The sequence below is a fragment of the Heterodontus francisci genome, chromosome 31, assembly GCF_036365525.1.
Source record: "Heterodontus francisci isolate sHetFra1 chromosome 31, sHetFra1.hap1, whole genome shotgun sequence".
Taxonomy (NCBI): Eukaryota; Metazoa; Chordata; class Chondrichthyes; order Heterodontiformes; family Heterodontidae; genus Heterodontus; species Heterodontus francisci.
Genome location: NC_090401.1, coordinates 18125495 through 18143433, shown reverse-complemented (window position 1 = coordinate 18143433; position 17939 = coordinate 18125495). Strand labels below are relative to the sequence as shown.

Here is a 17939-nt window from a genome sequence, read left to right as displayed (position 1 = left end):
AGAGAATCTAACCATCTCCCCTTGACATTCAACAGCATTATCGTCCCTTAAACCCCCCACTATCAACATCCTAGGGGCTACTATTGACCAGAAACTGAACTGGAGTAGCCATATAAATACCGTGGCTACAAAAGCAGGTCAGAAGCTAGGAATCCTGTGGCGAGTAACTCACCTCCTGACTCCCCAAACCCTGTCCACCATCTACAAGGCAGAAGTCAGGAGTGTGATGGAATACTCTCCAATTGCCTGGATGGGTGCAGCTCCAACAACACTCAAGAAGCTCAACACCATCCAGGACAAAGCAGCCCACTTAATTGGCACCCCATCTACAAACATTCACTCCCTCCACCACCGACGCACAGGGGCAGCAGTGTGTACCATCTACAAGATGCACTGCAGCAATGTATCAAGGCTCCTGAGACAGCACCTTCCAAACCCGTGACCTCTACCAACTAGAAGGACAAGGGCAGCAAATGCATGGGAACACAGCTACCTGCAAGTTCCTGTCCAAGTCACACACCATCCTGACTTGGAACAATATCACCATTCCTTCACTGTCGCTGGATCAAAATCCTGGAACTCCCTTCCTAACAGCACTGTGGGTGTACCTACCCCTCATGGACTGCAGCGGTTCAAGGCAGCAGCTCACCACCACCTTCTCAAGGGCAATTAGGGATTGGCAATAAATGCTGGCCTGGCCAGCGACACCCACATCCCATGAATGAATTAAAAAAATGATCTGATTTAAGCCCTGAAGAGGCTCGATATTCATACTCTATTTAAAACTGCAGCATTCCCAATTCAAACCAGCTGTTGCTGCCCAAGTTTCCAGGGAACTGTCTGTACATCTTGCAGCAATCTCACACAACTCCAGACACACAGTGAATTAATTATGGCACACACAATAAAGGCACAATACCCAGCTGTTAACAAGACAGCTTTCTAACTCAGTTTTTCCAAAAGTTCCACCTCCCGAGTTTCTTGCAGATTGACTGAACACTCTTACAATTGAACCTTTAACTCCTTAGAGCACAAAGGGATTGTCAGTTCCCATCCGCCTCCCTCTAATCTGTTCAAGTGACTATGCTGAGGTCATGTCTCTCACCTCCTGAAGACGCTGACCTTCACTTAGGTGAGGTCCCATAGCTACCAGCAGCTCTCTACCACTTCACCCAAAGAGGCCATCCTTCCCACGTGAGCTTGGACAGTAAATAATGGTTTATTATTCGCCAATAGGAGACACCATGACCAAATCTCGCCACATTCTCACCCTAGAGCTTAGATACCAAAAGGCACGGACACCAATGGTAAGCAACTGACTAGTGTCCGAGAGAGACAACATTGGCTGATTTCTTTCCCTACCCTAACTAGTCGGAACATCCAAGAAACTGAAACAGATCATGACAATCTACAAAAAGATATAATGTATATACAGCTCAAGCTGATGACCAAATGAAATTGGCTCTTCCATTTGCTTTTTGTATTGCATACTTCCATTCCAGCAGGAGTCATCAACATGCCCTAAAAGTAGCACCTTTAAAACAGAAAGCATCCCAAAGTGCTTGACAGGAGTGTAATTAGCCAAAAATGGTTGCCTGTCTAAGGGGGAGACATTAGGAAGTGTGACTAAAAGCTTGGTCAGAGGTAGGTGTTGAAGAAAGAATTTGCATTTCTATAGCGCCTTTACCTTGGGACAATCTCTAAGCATTTTACAGCCAATGAAGCACTTTTTTGACTATTGTAATGTAGGAAGGAGGAGGGCGGAGGTGAAGAGGCAGAGAGATTGAGGGAGGAAATTCCAAAGCATAGAGTACTGACGCATGAAGACACTTCTGCCAATGTGTGAGCGACTGGCTGTGGCTGAGAGAAGAAACATTGGCTGATTTCTTTCCCTTCCCCAAGTCAGAGGTGCAGATGCAGCACAGGGATCAAACACAAGACTTTTATCATCTGCATGACTCATTAGATTGAATCATCAGGGAGACATTTTCCCTCAATGTTCCTTTTGGAATGATGTGAACTAGTGGGAGTAGCATTAGAACGTAATAACTAGGAATGAAAGTATTTATGTAGCACCTTTTGCATCCTCAGAACATCATAAACTGCTTGATATCCAGTGAATTACTTCTGAAGTGTAGCCACTGGTTATGTAGATAAATGCAGCATTCAAACTGCATACAATGAGGACCCACAAAAAGGAATGAGATAAATACCAGACATGTTCTTGGTGCTGGTGGTTGAGGGAGGAAAGTTGGCTAGCCCACCACAAGTCCCTGCTCCTTTTCGATGTTTCTGCATTTAAAAAAAAATAAAACACCCACACATCCTCCAGAACGATTAGAATAAGCTGATGATTTTAAGTCTTTATCAGAGAGATAGCACATCCAACACAACATTCAGTGCAGCACTGAAGCCTGAGCCTAGATTATGGGCTCAAGACCTGGAGTGGGGATTGAACCTACTACAGTTAGACTCAAGATGCAAGAGCACCACCACCCAAGTCAAGCTAATACTACTCGAGCTGTATAGTTTGCACCACCAGATCAGATGCTACAAATCCTACAAAGCCCCATACCCCTCCCTATCCCGGGAGCCATCTAAAGCACCTGGATGGCGACTTACTGTGTACATGGAGCCTTCATCAGTTCTGTCATTTTTTACAATAGTGAACAACAAATTACAGTGGTGCCGGGGTCCGGATGGCATTCGCCAGCCATGTGAAAAGTAGAACGGAGGCACAAAGGCTGCCTCTGAGGATGAAAAAGGCATGCTGCAATGTCGAACAAAAAGCAGCAAGTGAGCAATTCAGTGAAGCTGATCATCCAAGAGCAAATGATGAAAAAGGATCAGGAAGGTTGCTCATCCCCTCAGAACTGGCCGCCTCCCTGAGCACAGAATCCAACAGCTTCTTCCATAGTTCCAAAGGATTTTGCCCCCACTGCATCATCCATTAGTCCGATCCACGTTAGTCACTCTACAGAAAGCCACCACCTCACATGCCCTAAATTTGCCTTTCTCCAGTCTGAACCATGATGGCCTCTGATCCTGCTGACGTATACCATTCAGCTGAGAGGTTAAACAGTGGTCCCATCTGCACTCTCAGGTGGACATGAAAGACCTATGGCACTATTTTGAAAAGGAGCAGGGGAGTTCTCCCCAGTGTCCTGGCCAATATTTACTCTTTACATCACTAAAAAACAGATAACTGTGTCATTAGCACAGTGCTGTTTGTGGGACATTGCTGTGTTTAAATTGGGTGTTTCATTTTCTACATTGCAACAGTGACGACATTTCAAAAAGTACTTCATCGGCTGTAAAATGCTTTGGAACATCTTGAGGTTGTGAAAAAATGCTATGTAACTGCAAGTTCTTCCTTCTTTTAATCTAATGTCTCCTTTTCTATCTTACCATATGCCCAGCCTTTCACAGAAGCAAACCTTGGTCCCAAATGAAACATTAACTTGTCTTTTCTCTTGCAGATGCCAATGAACCAGACATGTACTTCCAACATTCCCAGTTTTCATTTGTATCTTTGCCATTAAGTCCCGTTTGGAACAGGGAAAAAGGGAAGTGTGAGAGCTGTAGAGTCCCCTAGTCAATGAAACAGAATGGCAGCAAAACATGCATTTGGTTTAAACAAGACTTATTTAAAAAAGAGTGAAGAGGAGAGGGAGAGAACCACTCACTGGTGTGTGCAAGGGGGAAGGGTGGAACATAGGAAATAGGAGTAGGCCATTTGGCCCTTTAAGCCTACTCCACCATTCAACTAGATCATGATTGATCTTCTACCTCACTGCCATTTTCCCACACTATCTCCATATCTCTTGATGCCTTTAATATCTTGTGGGTAAGAAGCTATGTGCAAAGGGAGGAAGAAATAAATAACGGCGGTCACTCATGCACATACACATGAGTACTGCTCACGTGCGTGCAAGAGTGGGCTACTTGTGCATGAGGGGAAAATGGGGTCAGTTCGAATGGGAGAGAGCATGCCAATGGAGGAGAGCCACTTGTGCACACAAGAGAAAGAAGAGTCAGTGCCATGAGATGCAGTGCAATGAAAGAGGGACAGTTTCTACTCCAAAGAATTCCACAACTGTCATCAACACAAGTGGCAGTGTGACAGACAAATAAGTGTTGTCAGTTAGTTCTTGGTGCTAACCCTTCTGCCACAGGTCAGACATCTTCCCATGGTGAAACACTTAAAACAATAAGCAGGAAGTTGGTGGGATGCATTGGATGCATCCTCTCTCACAGCTCCTGTATTGAACAGCAAGGAGTGAGCAATGGAAGATTCATTTTGTTTAAGATGCTAACATACTTTCCTCTTAACTCCCCCAGCGCCCAAAGTGGCAGATAAGTTCTAGTCGTTTTCAGTGATATAACCTGCCCTTAAACAGCATCTCCAACCTGGTGATACATCCCAAAATGTTTCACAAAGTGAACAGTGGACCCAGAGCAATAGGGACATGGCAGAAGGTGAAGTGGCAACAGTAGTTTTTAAAAAGGGACTACCTGAAAGTGGAAAACGAAGAGGGCTAGAAAGAGAACTGTAGAATCTGAAAGCAATATGGTTGAAGGGTCCATCACCATGGTGAAGTGTAGCAGGAGTGGGGGGGGGCTGGTGAAATGATGTTGAGGGGTAAGAATGAGCTGGACACCAAAGTCAGATGGTACAAGCAGGATCATTTATTTATTCAGAGATACAGCACTGAAACAGGCCCTTCGGCCCACTGAGTCTGTGCCGACCATCAGCCACCCATTTATACTAGTCCTACATTAATCCCATATTCCTACCACATCCCCTCAATTCCCCTACCACCTACCTACACTAGGGGCAATTTACAATGGCCAATTTACCTATCAACCTGTAAGTCTTTGGCTGTGGGAGGAAACCGGAGCACCCGACAAAAACCCACGCAGTCACAGGGAGAACTTGCAAACTCCGCACAGGCAGTACCCAGAATCGAACCTGGGTCGCTGGAGCTGTGAGGCTGCGGTGCTAACCACTGCGCCGCCCAATTAGGGCTGAAGAAGGCTGCAAATATAGAGTGAGGCCAGGGTGGGATTTGCAAACCAGTGCATTGCAGGGATGGAAAACTAGTGGACGTCAGTGAGAACAGCAGTGATAGAGGATCAGGATAGGATGCAGGTGTGGATAATTCGGGTGGAGACCACTCCTCAGTCCAACAGTCGAGGTCTTATGGGTGGGAGCGAGGTAGAGGTGGGCTGCAGTATTTCGGAAGACCAAACATAGGCCACTGGTGATGGACTAGATGGGGGTCTTGTTGTTTTTGTTAGGGTCCAACAGATTGTGGGTCATATCCCTGACATTTGCCTTTTGGTGGCGATGTCCATTTGGCTCAGTATGTTCATCTTAATGTTTTTACTCAGCAAAGGGCTTTTTCTTTGCTGCCAATTCAATTTTGAAATCAGATTTAAAAGTACAATTAAAAATTTCTGTAATTAAACCAGCTACCATTTTTTCCATGTCACATTCTTCACACCCCGTGTCTGCGTGGGTTTCCTCCGAGTGCTCCGGTTTCCTCCCACATGCCAAAGACTTGCAGGTTGATAGGTTAATTGGCCATTATAAATTGCCCCTAGTATAGGTAGGTGGTAGGGAAATATATAAGGACAGGTGGGGATGTGATAGGAATATGGGATTAGTGTAGGATTAGTATAAATGGGTGGTTGATGGTCGGCACAGACTCGGTGGGCCGAAGGGCCTGTTTCAGTGCTGTATCTCTAAACTAAACCCATTAAAGATTATTCCACATAGTAAAATGAAATACTTCTGTAACAGTAATAAGACTTTTCCCACAGCACAGGACAGAAAAATGATCCCCGTCAAAGAGAAGTTAATTAAGTTGTCAAACTAATACAATTTGGTGAAATTCCAGTGACATTTAGTTATTTAGTGTTCTTCTCTTCTTCTTTGGCCTCCTTGTCTCGATAGACAATGGGGAAGCATCTAGAGGTAGTCAGTGGTTTGTGAAGCAGTGCTTGGAGTGGCTATAAAGGCCAATTCTAGAGTGACAGATTCTTCCGTAGGCACTACAGATAAAATTCATTGTCGGGCTGTTACACAGTTGGCTCTCTCCTTGCACTTCTGTCTTTTTTCCTGCCAACTGCTAAGTCTCTTCGACTCGCCACTCTTTAGCCCCGCCTTTATGGTTGTCCTGGCGATCACTGGCACCTCACTCCCACGACTTGTGGTCAATGTCACAGGACTTCATGTTATGTTTGCAGACTTCTTTAAAGCGGAGACATGGACGGCCGGTGGGTCTGATACCAGTGACAAGCTCGCTGTACAATGCATCCTTGGGGATCATGCCATCTTCTATGCGGCTCACATGGCCAAGTCATCTCAAGCGCCACTGGCTCAGTAGGGTGCATATGCTAGGGATGTTGGCCACCTCAAGGACTTCTGCGTTGGAGATACGGTCCTGCCACCTGATGTCAAGGATTCTCCGGAGGCAGCGAAGAGGGAATGAGTTGAGACGTCACTCTTGGCCGACATACGTTGTCCAGGCCTCGCTGCTGTAGAGCAAGGTACTGAGGACACAGGCTTGAAACACTCAGACCTTTGTGTTCCGTGTCAGTGCGCCATTTTCCCACACCCTCTTGACCAGTCTGGACATAGCAGCGGACGCCTTTCCCATGCGCTTGTTGATTTCTGCATCGAGAGACACGTTACTGGCGATAGTTGAGCCTAGGTAGGTGAACTCTTGAACCACTTCCAGAGTGTGGTCGCTGATATTGATGGATGTAGCATTTCTGACGTCCTGTCCCATGCTGTTAGTTTTCTTGAGGCCGACGGTTCGGCCAAATTTGTTGTAGGCAGCCGCAATCTTGTCAATGAGTCTCTGCAGACATTCTTCGGAGTGGGATGTTAATGCAGCATCGTCAGCAAAGAGGAGTTCCCTGATGAGGACTTTCCGTACTTTGGTCTTCGTTCTAAGGCGGGCAAGGTTGAACAACCTGCCATCTGATCTTGTGTGGAGGAAAATTCCTTCATCTGAAGACTTGAAAGCATGTGAGAGCAGCAGTAAGATGATGATCCCAAACAGTGTAGTTGCGAGAACACAGCCCTGTTTCACGCCACTCAGGATAGGAAAGGGGTCTGATGAATGCTGAATTGTGCCTTTCATATTATCATGGAATGAGGTGATGATACTTCGTAGCATTGGTGGACATCCGATCTTTGCTAGTAGTCTGAAGAGACCACGTCTGCTGACGAGGTCAAAGGCTTTGGTGAGATCTATGAAAGCAACGCAGAGGGACATCTGTTGTTCGCGGCATTTCTCCTGTAGCTGGCGCAGGGAGAACAGCATGTCAATGGTGGACCTCTCTGCTCGAAAGCTGCACTGCAGACACGCTCAGCCAGCTTCTGGAGTCTGTTTAAAACAACTCAAGTGAAAACTTTCCCCACTATGCTGAGCGGGGAGATTCCATGGTAGTAGTTGCAGTCACCGCTGTCACCAGTGTTAAGATGCTTGAATATAGCATACAAATAAAACTAACCCACACATCAGGATTTATCAGAAAAACATAATTCTTTTAACTGATCAATATGTATGATGTTCATACAATGTAGCTTCCCATAACCTGAGGCTTTACCAACTGAAGCCATCACACAGAAATGCTTCCTGGTCCCAATTACTCATTTGGTTACTGTACTGCCTGCTGTGGTACTGAGCTACAGATGAGCTCCCTACAGCGAGAGAATAATCAATCAGTCAGATTTCAACTGATCACTAACCAATGAACCCAGGTAGTCACTGGGTTAAATTTCAGAGATACTTCCCATGACAAATACACTGCTTCCAGTCATTGTCCAGGTGCACAATGAGATTGGCTGAAGGGTCATCTTTATCCACCCCAATCACTCAAGAGTACAGGGAGGGCATGGGCATGGAACTGGGCATTTATTGCCCATCCCCAGTTGACCTGACAAGGCGGGGTGGGACTCCTCCTTGAACCACTGCAGTCCATGCGGTGATGTTTCCTGCAATAGTGTGCTGCAGGAATAAGAATCTTTAAGACACTTTGTATTGAATTTTGACAACCAACCAGGAAAACTGCCAGAGGGAGTAGCCCGATCAAGGGGTTGTTGGGAATTGGGATTGTGCGTGGACTGCCTCTCTGTGGCCTCAAAGACAGCAGGGCAGAGTCCTGGAAAATGAGGTTCAGAATGTGTTTGAAATTATTTTTAAAAAACACAGTAGATTATTTTCCAGTTATTGCGACTCTTAAGAGTTCTCCTGGCAGAGGCACAGGATCGCCTCCCCCTCTCCTTGGGGATCTGCAACTTCAACATGACTGGAAAACGGCAGTGAGAGCCAAGGAGGGCTTGGCAGATTCCAAGAGGGGCAGGCGCAATAGTTAAGCTGATGACTTATTTGCAGGTCTCGCTCCACAGGCTCTGGCAGGGACCCCTCTTTTGGCAGCAGGGGCGAGAGAGTGAAGGAGGGGGAATTTACTTTTCTTTTAAAGCCTGTTCACTAGCACATCAAATAAATAGGAGGCCATTTTAATAAAGTGTTTGACTTAACCATTAAAAGATATTGCCAGTACTTTGTAACTAATGAGGCATGCTCAGTGCATCACTGCTAGCTTAACAGCCCCACAGCCCCTCAGATTCACATTGCCAACCCTTTCTCAATTCACCTTCAGTATTTCTGCTCAACACCAGCATGGGGAAATGCTCAGTGCCACTGACACTGCCCAGCAACTAAGAGAAAAACATGTATTCATGTAGTGCCTTTCACAACTTTAGGGTCTCCCAAAGCCTATCACAGTCAAAGTAGTACCTTTTTTTAAAAATAAAAATGTCATCACAGTTATAGTCTATCATGTTGCACAGCAAGCTCCCACATCCAAATCAGATATTGGTTAAAGTATAAATATTGGCAGGGTATTAGGGGAAAAACTAAACTGCTCATCCTCAAAATAGTATCGTGGGATTTTCACGTCCACCCAAAGGGGCAAAAGGGGCCTCGATTTAGCATCTCGCCCAAACGAGTAAACTTCCCACAGTGCTTACTCTTACCTTCTCACCAAGCCAATCACATGACAAGGACAGGCCACTTTGGGTCCAAGGGTGTTTATGGTCAGTAGCTTTCAAGTTGTCCAAGAAATGCACCATAAATTACTCACTGAACCAAGTCACCAAATTGTCAAACTATTAAAAGGTAGCTATATTTCAAACAAACAAAATTTTATATGGCAGGGTGGCAACGAAATGCAGTGCACTGCAGAGTCACAGAGCACTGCCAGATGCGAGTAAAGTACAAATATGCACTGGATCCTAAAGCCTGAATTTTCCCACAGAACCAGAACACTCACCCATGCTGTTCATTTATTTAGAATATCACCAGGCAGAGATCTGGCTGTTTACAGAATTTTACAGCAAAACAAGAGGCCATTCAGCCTGTGAATGCCCTCTGAAAAAGCTCTCCAATTCATCCCAATCTCTTTCCTTATAACCTTTTAAATATGTTTTCTCTTCCAAATTTATGCCCACTGCTTTTTTAAAAAAAAACTATTAGGCTTCTGCTTCTGGTACAGCATGACGTTCTGACATCCACAGCATTAAAACATTTCCCAAACTTCTCCCATCAGTCTTCTATTGAAGACCAGTTAATCTCCTCAAAACCAGTGGAAATAAACTCCTCAATTAACAGCCCTTCTGTTAGAGCTCATTTAACCTGCTTTGCCGTAATTTCTCATTTCCCCTCTTAACTACAGCCTCTCATCTGTCATCCTAGAGACTTTATTCTGCACACTCTCTATGGCCTTGACAGCCTTCCTAAAATAGGGCACCCAAAACTGGATAGAGTATTGTAACTGTGGCCCAATGACGTGTTTAGGTTTAGAGTCATGTCTTTGCTTTGTATTCCATGGTTTTACTTATAAATTCTTGAATTTGACTTTTTAAAAAATATAAAACAACTTTATCAACTTGTCCCCCAACTTTCAAAACCTTCTGTATCTCTATCCAACTCTCTATTCATTTACTTATAAAAAGTTTTACCATTTACTGTAGGCTATCTTTATTAGCACTGAAATGTATCACCTCACTTTCCTTATTGCATTTCATTTAGCATTCGATGGAATGTTGGTCTTTATCTCAAAGAGGCTAGATTACAAAGGATGGGAAGTTTTGTAACGAAATAAAAACACAAAATGCTGGAAAAACTCAGCAGGTCTGGCCAGTTAAGGTCATCAGAAAGGTGACTGGCCTGAAGCAGGTATATGGAGTTGAGGTACTGATCAACCATATTGGAATAGAATGGCGGAACAGGTTCAAGGGGCTGAATGACCTGTTCCTATATTCACTGCGCTCTGCACTTGTTTCCTGGTGATACTAGATCCAGGTCGACAGCAGATGACTGCAGCAAGAAAATCAAACCCCAGCACTGGAATTGTCACCAATCATTTCCCTGTTTATTTGTGTTTCTGGAGTCACACCTTTTCAGGTCAAACCAACCTGGCAGCAGGAAACCAAATATTCGTTCTTGCATTCTCTCAGATCTGGGTCACTTGTATAGTGCCCTCCGCAACAATGTGCCTCAGCCCAGCAAAGTATTACATGCCACCACACCAAAGAGTTATTTCCATTCTCTTCATCCTCTTTCTAGGCATCATACCAAGATCAGTGCACAGTGAGAAGGCTCAGCATGCAACAGCCAAGACCGAGCTCAATGTAGCTGTAAAGGTTTATTAAGCACACTAGGCCCAGTTTGCTGCAGTTACCATCCCCAATGGCCCAATATGCAAACAGTGACATAGTTCCCATGCTACAGCTAGAGATAGAGAAAGATACTGCTACGCATTAATGAGGAAACAGCTTACCTATGCTCAGAGACAGAGACTGTTTTAGACATCAGATGAGGACTGGATCCGGTTCAGTCCTCATAACCTGCCAGCACTCAACCACATACTTGGAAGTACCAGAGGGCGACTGGTACCCAAAGAGTCAACTCCTTCAGGAGAGGCCTAGGAAAGAAAAGTGGCAGGAAGAAGAGCACTCATTTGTGGAAGCACACAGCTTAATTTCAAAGAGGCCAGTGACTCCCAGATGAAATGATTTGATCCACGGTCAAAATTTTGGTAATTTACATAAATTTGGCAGCCGACAAATGCTTGCAAGCAGACCAGAATTTGATGTTATTTCCAGAAACATCAAGTAACAGAATCAGCAACGAATGTCTTTACAACAATTATTTATTTTGTTATAAGCACTAATAGTTGGTTTGGGCCTGCCAGCACACACGTTATGTTAGTGCCAAGCCCTGAAAGGCTGGGGTCAAGCAAACAGCTCAATTGCCAATATCTGTATACAGCCAAACTACTGGAGACGAGGCCTGCCTGGGGAGGGGGTGGTGGTGTCTTACCTCCCTGGTGTCTTTGCTGAACTGTAACACATATCCTTTTAAGGATAGGAAAGTAATAAAATTAAGGCTGTTTGCTGACAACGCAACCAATAGGTGGCACAGTACTGGTACATGCACAAATGCAACCTCATCGACAAACGTCACAGTCTGTGACGTTTCAAACAGCTGCCAGTAATAAAGATGGCACTGCTCAACTTGACACAAAAAACGAATTAAACCCAAGCTCTCTCAATGACTGCGATTGCTGCCTGCATTCCACCTCAACAGTAGCCCACTCCCTCCTGCCATCATGCTTCTCTTCGCTGCTCCCCTCCACACCTGTCTGCTTGCCGCTCACTTCCCACCTCACCACTGCCTCCTCTCAGCCACTCGCTCCATGCCCCTCTGCTTCCCCCACCCAGCCGCTTGCTCCAGTGTTGCCCGTCACCCCTCAGCCACTCATTCCCACCGCTTCTCCGGGTGGTGCAGTAGGAAGCGATCAGCCTAGTGGGGGAAGCAGCGGGGCTGGAAGTGAGCGGCAAGGCGGGAAGCACGTGGCTGACGGGAGGGGAAGCGATTAAGTGGGGGAAGCAGCCAAGGCGGGGAGCAAGTGGTTGAGGCGGGTGGCTGTTTGGTAGGGGGGAGTGGTGTTGGTGTGAAATAGAGGCAGCGACTGCAGCCATTGAGAAGTGAGACAACGCTCAGACGTCATTATGGGGCGATGTCCATGCACGTATGTGCAGGTCATACTGGCAAGCTGGCAAATGTTCAGATGCATTGATGTTTGTGCATGCTCTGCATTGTCAGGGGACACTTCATAAAATTAAAAGACAAAATCAAGAGATGTTGAACAATGGAAGATGCAAAGGGAAGAAGCAATCAGCTATTTGAAATGCACTTTGCTTTTCATCAGAACGATGTTCAGTGAAGCAGAGAGAAAATCAAAATCAATGCAAGATCTGAGATAGTGATAAACAATAGTATAATCCCCTTTTCTTTTATTCGTACATGGGATGTGGGCGTTGTTGGCTAGGCCAGCATTTACTGTCCATCCCTAATTTGCCCTCGAGAAGGTGGTGGTGAGCTGCCTTCTTGAATCACTGCAGTCCATGTGGGGTAGGTACACCCACAGTGCTGTTAGGAAGGCAACTCCAGAATTTTGACCCAGCAACAATGAAGGAACGGCGATATAGTTCCAAGTCAGGATGGTGTGTGACCTGGAGGGGAACTTGCAGGTGGTGGCACTCCCATGCACCTGCTGCCCTTGTCCTTCTAGGTGTTAGAGGTCGCAGGGTTTGGAAGGTGCTGTCTAAGGAGCCTCGGGATGTTGCTGCAGTGCATCTTGTAGATGGTACACACTGCTGCCACTGTGCATCAGTGGTGGAGGGAGTGAATGTTTGTGGATGGGATGCCAATCAAGCAGACTGCTGTGTCCTGGATGAAGCCAAGCTTCTCAAATGCTGTTGGAGCTGCACCCATCCAGGCAAGTGGAGAGCATTCCATTACACTCCTGACTTGTGCCTTGTAGATGGTGGACAGGTTTTGGTGAGTTACTATGACATCAACAATGCTCCAAAATAGAATTCAACCCAACAGTGACCTTTGGGTATTATACTTGGAACCAATTTAGAGCCTCAACTAGCATATAGACCAGGGTTGTCCAACATATGGCCTGCGGGCCAGGGTCTGGCCTGTCAAAGATTTCCATCCAGCCTGCGGATGTATTTCACAGATGAGAACTTTTCCATCGTTGTTTTCTTCAGGACTGGCTTTTTCAAAAAAATATATAATCACTGTCAGTTTCACAGCTGATAGCTGCTGCATGAGAGCGATAACAGCAATTTCCCAACTTCGAAAGATTCGGGGTTTTCTGACTTTTTTTTGTTAAAAAGCCTGCCAGAAAACCACCAAATCTGTATGAAGTTAGGAAACTGCTGTTTCCAATGTCAGCGGCTGTCAGGAAGAGAGAGAGAGAGAGAGGCGGGGGGGGGGGGGAAGAGAGAGAGAGAGGCGGGGGGGGGAAGAGAGAGAGAGAGAGAGGCGGGGGGGGAAGAGAGAGAGAGAGAGAGAGGCGGGGGGGGGGGGAAGAGAGAGAGAGAGAGAGGCGGGGGGGGGGGAGAGAGAGAGAGAGAGAGGCGGGGGGGGGGGAAGAGAGAGAGAGAGAGGCGGGGGGGGGAAAAGAGAGAGAGAGAGGCGGGGGGGGGAAAAGAGAGAGAGAGAGGCGGGGGGGAAAAGAGAGAGAGAGAGGCGGGGGGGAAAAGAGAGAGAGAGAGGCGGGGGGGAAAAGAGAGAGAGAGAGGCGGGGGGGAAAAGAGAGAGAGAGAGGCGGGGGGGAAAAGAGAGAGAGAGAGGCGGGGGGGAAAAGAGAGAGAGAGAGGCGGGGGGGAAAAGAGAGAGAGAGAGGCGGGGGGGAAAAGAGAGAGAGAGAGGCGGGGGGGAAAAGAGAGAGAGAGAGGCGGGGGGGAAAAGAGAGAGAGAGAGGCGGGGGGGAAAAGAGAGAGAGAGAGGCGGGGGGGAAAAGAGAGAGAGAGAGGCGGGGGGGAAAAGAGAGAGAGAGAGGCGGGGGGGAAAAGAGAGAGAGAGAGGCGGGGGGGAAAAGAGAGAGAGAGAGGCGGGGGGGAAAAGAGAGAGAGAGAGGCGGGGGGGAAAAGAGAGAGAGAGAGGCGGGGGGGAAAAGAGAGAGAGAGAGGCGGGGGGGAAAAGAGAGAGAGAGAGGCGGGGGGGAAAAGAGAGAGAGAGAGGCGGGGGGGAAAAGAGAGAGAGAGAGGCGGGGGGAAAAGAGAGAGAGAGAGGCGGGGGGGAAAAGAGAGAGAGAGAGGCGGGGGGAAAAGAGAGAGAGAGAGGCGGGGGGGAAAAGAGAGAGAGAGAGGCGGGGGGAAAAGAGAGAGAGAGAGGCGGGGGGGAAAAGAGAGAGAGAGAGGCGGGGGGGAAAAGAGAGAGAGAGAGGCGGGGGGGAAAAGAGAGAGAGAGAGGCGGGGGGGAAAAGAGAGAGAGAGAGGCGGGGGGAAAAGAGAGAGAGAGAGGCGGGGGGGAAAAGAGAGAGAGAGAGGCGGGGGGGAAAAGAGAGAGAGAGAGAGGCGGGGGGGGGAAAGAGAGAGAGAGAGGCGGGGGGGGGAAAGAGAGAGAGAGAGGCGGGGGGGGGAAAGAGAGAGAGAGAGGCGGGGGGGGAAGAGAGAGAGAGAGGCGGGGGGGGGGAAAGAGAGAGAGAGAGGCGGGGGGGGGAAAGAGAGAGAGGCGGGGGGGGGGGAAGAGAGAGAGAGAGGCGGGGGGGGGAAAGAGAGAGAGAGAGGCGGGGGGGGAAAGAGAGAGAGAGAGGCGGGGGGGGGAAAGAGAGAGAGAGGCGGGGGGGGAAAGAGAGAGAGAGAGGCGGGGGGGGGGAAAGAGAGAGAGAGAGGCGGGGGGGGGAAAGAGAGAGAGAGAGGCGGGGGGGGAAAGAGAGAGAGAGAGGCGGGGGGGGAAAGAGAGAGAGAGAGGCGGGGGGGGAAAGAGAGAGAGAGAGAGGCGGGGGGGGAAAGAGAGAGAGAGAGGCGGGGGGGGAAAGAGAGAGAGAGAGGCGGGGGGGGAAAGAGAGAGAGAGAGGCGGGGGGGGAAAGAGAGAGAGAGAGAGGCGGGGGGGGAAAGAGAGAGAGAGAGGCGGGGGGGGAAGAGAGAGAGAGAGGCGGGGGGGGAAAGAGAGAGAGAGAGGCGGGGGGGGAAGAGAGAGAGAGAGGCGGGGGGGGAAGAGAGAGAGAGAGGCGGGGGGGAAGAGAGAGAGAGAGGCGGGGGGGGGAAAGAGAGAGAGAGAGGCGGGGGGGGAAAGAGAGAGAGAGAGGCGGGGGGGAAAAGAGAGAGAGAGAGGCGGGGGGGGAAAGAGAGAGAGAGAGGCGGGGGGGGAAAGAGAGAGAGAGAGGCGGGGGGGGAAAGAGAGAGAGAGAGGCGGGGGGGGAAAGAGAGAGAGAGGCGGGGTGGGGAAAGAGAGAGAGAGAGGCGGGGGGGGAAAGAGAGAGAGAGAGAGAGGCGGGTGGGGAAAGAGAGAGAGAGAGGCGGGGGGGGAAAGAGAGAGAGAGAGGCGGGGGGGGGAAAGAGAGAGAGAGAGGCGGGGGGGGGAAAGAGAGAGAGAGAGGCGGGGGGGGGAAAGAGAGAGAGAGAGGCGGGGGGGGGAAAGAGGAGAGAGAGAGGCGGGGGGGGAAAGAGAGAGAGAGAGGCGGGGGGGGAAGAGAGAGAGAGAGAGGCGGGGGGGGAAGAGAGAGAGAGAGAGGCGGGGGGGGGGGGGAAGAAGAGAGAGAGAGAGAGGCGGGGGGGGGAAGAGAGAGAGAGGCGGGGGGTGGGGGAAAGAGAGAGAGAGAGAGGCGGGGGGGGAAAGAGAGAGAGAGAGAGGCGGGGGGGGGGGAAGAGAGAGAGAGAGGCGGGGGGGGAAGAGAGAGAGAGAGGCGGGGGGGGGGGGGGAAGAGAGAGAAAGAGGCGGGGGGGGGAAGAGAGAGAGAAAGAGGCGGGGGGGGAAGAGAGAGAGAGGCGGGGGGGGGGAAGAGAGAGAGAGAGGCGGGGGGGGGGGAACAGAGAGAGAGAGAGGCAGAGGCAGGGAGAGGGGCAGAGGGGGGGGAAAAAGAGAGAGAGAGAGGCGGAGGGGGAAGAGAGAGAGAGAGAGGCGGGGGGGGGGGAAGAGAGAGAGAGAGAGGCGGGGGGGGGAAGAGAGAGAGAGAGAGGCGGGGGGGGGAAGAGAGAGAGAGAGAGGCGGGGGGGGGAAGAGAGAGAGAGAGAGGCGGGGGGGTGAAAGAGAGAGAGAGAGAGGCGGGGGGGGGGTGAAAGAGAGAGAGAGAGAGGCGGGGGGGGGAAAGAGAGAGAGAGAGAGGCGGGGGGGGGAAAGAGAGAGAGAGAGGCGGGGGGGGGGGAAGAGAGAGAGAGAGGCGGGGGGGGAAGAGAGAGAGAGAGGCGGGGGGGGGAAGAGAGAGAGAGAGGCGGGGGGGGAAAGAGAGAGAGAGAGAGGCGGGGGGGGAAGAGAGAGAGAGAGAGGCGGGGGGGGAAAGAGAGAGAGAGAGAGGCGGGGGGGGAAAGAGAGAGAGAGAGGCGGGGGGGAAAGAGAGAGAGAGAGGCGGGGGGGAAAGAGAGAGAGAGAGAGGCGGGGGGGAAAGAGAGAGAGAGAGAGAGGCGGGGGGAAAAAGAGAGAGAGAGAGGCGGGGGGGGGAAAGAGAGAGAGAGAGGCGGGGGGGGGAAAGAGAGAGAGAGAGGCGGGGGGTGGGGGAAAGAGAGAGAGAGAGAGGCGGGGGGGGGGAAAAGAGAGAGAGAGAGGCGGGGGGGGGGGGGAAGAGAGAGAGGCGGGGGGGGGAATGAGAGAGAGAGAGGCGGGGGGGGGAATGAGAGAGAGAGAGGGCGGGGGGGGGGAATGAGAGAGAGAGAGGCAGGGGGGGGGAATGAGAGAGAGAGAGAGGCAGGGGGGGGGAGAGGCAGAGGGGGGGGAAAAGAGAGAGAGAGGGGCGGGGGGGGAAGGAAGAGAGAGAGAGAGGCGGCGGGGGAAGGAAGAGAGAGAGAGAGAGGCGGGGGGGAAGAAGAGAGAGGGGGGGGAAAGAGAGAGAGAGAGGCGGGGGGGGAAAGAGAGAGAGAGAGGCGGGGGGGGGAAGAGAGAGAGAGAGAGAGGCGGGGGGGGAAAGAGAGAGAGAGAGAGAGGCGGGGGGGGAAAGAGAGAGAGAGAGAGAGAGGCGGGGGGGAAAGAGAGAGAGAGAGAGAGGCGGGGGGGGAAAGAGAGAGAGAGGCGGGGGGGGAGAGAGAGAGAGAGAGAGAGGCGGGGGGGGGGAGAGAGAGAGAGAGGCGGGGGGGGGAAGAGAGAGAGAGAGGCGGGGGGGAAGAGAGAGAGAGGCGGGGGGGGGGAAGAGAGAGAGAGAGAGAGGCGGGGGGGGGGAAGAGAGAGAGAGAGGCGGGGGGGGGGGAAGAGAGAGAGAGAGGCGAGGGGGGAAGAGAGAGAGAGAGGCGGGGGGGGGAAGAGAGAGAGAGGCGGGGGGGGGAAGAGAGAGAGAGAGGCGGGGGGGGGGAAGAGAGAGAGAGAGGCGGGGGGGGGGGAACAGAGAGAGAGAGAGGCAGAGGCAGGAGAGGGGCAGAGGGGGGGGAAAAGAGAGAGAGAGAGGCGGGGGGGGGGAAGAGAGAGAGAGAGGCGGGGGGGGAAAGAGAGAGAGAGAGGCGGGGGGGGGGGAAAGAGAGAGAGAGAGGCGGGGGGGGAAAGAGAGAGAGAGAGGCGGGGGGGGGAAAAGAGAGAGAGAGAGGCGAAGGGGGGGGAAGAGAGAGAGAGAGGCGGGGGGGGAAGAGAGAGAGAGAGGAGGCGGGGGGGGGAAGAGAGAGAGAGAGGCGGGGGGGGGGGGGGGAAACAGAGAGAGAGAGAGGCAGAGGCAGGGAGAGGGGCAGAGGGGGGGGGAAAAAGAGAGAGAGAGAGGCGGGGGGTGGGGGAAAGAGAGAGAGAGAGGCGGGGGGTGGGGGAAAAGAGAGAGAGAGCGAGAGGCGGGGGGTTGGGGAAAGAGAGAGAGAGAGAGGCGGGGGGGGAAAGAGAGAGAGAGAGAGAGGCGGGGGGGGAAAGAGAGAGAGAGAGAGAGGCGA

The 17939-nt window shown here is 50.7% G+C and overlaps 1 protein-coding gene across 5 annotated transcripts in view; it reads right to left on the bottom strand.

The window, feature by feature from the left end:
* The window catches only part of LOC137347080 (thyroid hormone receptor-associated protein 3-like), a 189306-nt gene that overhangs the window by 117673 nt on the left and 53694 nt on the right, over nt 1–17939 (bottom strand). Inside the window, exon 1 of one of the 5 annotated variants that reach the window (XM_068011126.1) lies at nt 10861–10961. The exons of the other annotated variants lie outside the window; for them this stretch is intronic. The gene's annotated coding sequence lies outside the window, so the exon portion shown is untranslated. Of the gene's footprint in view, nt 1–10860; nt 10962–17939 lie in introns of those variants that run through there. 5 annotated transcript variants of the gene reach the window in all.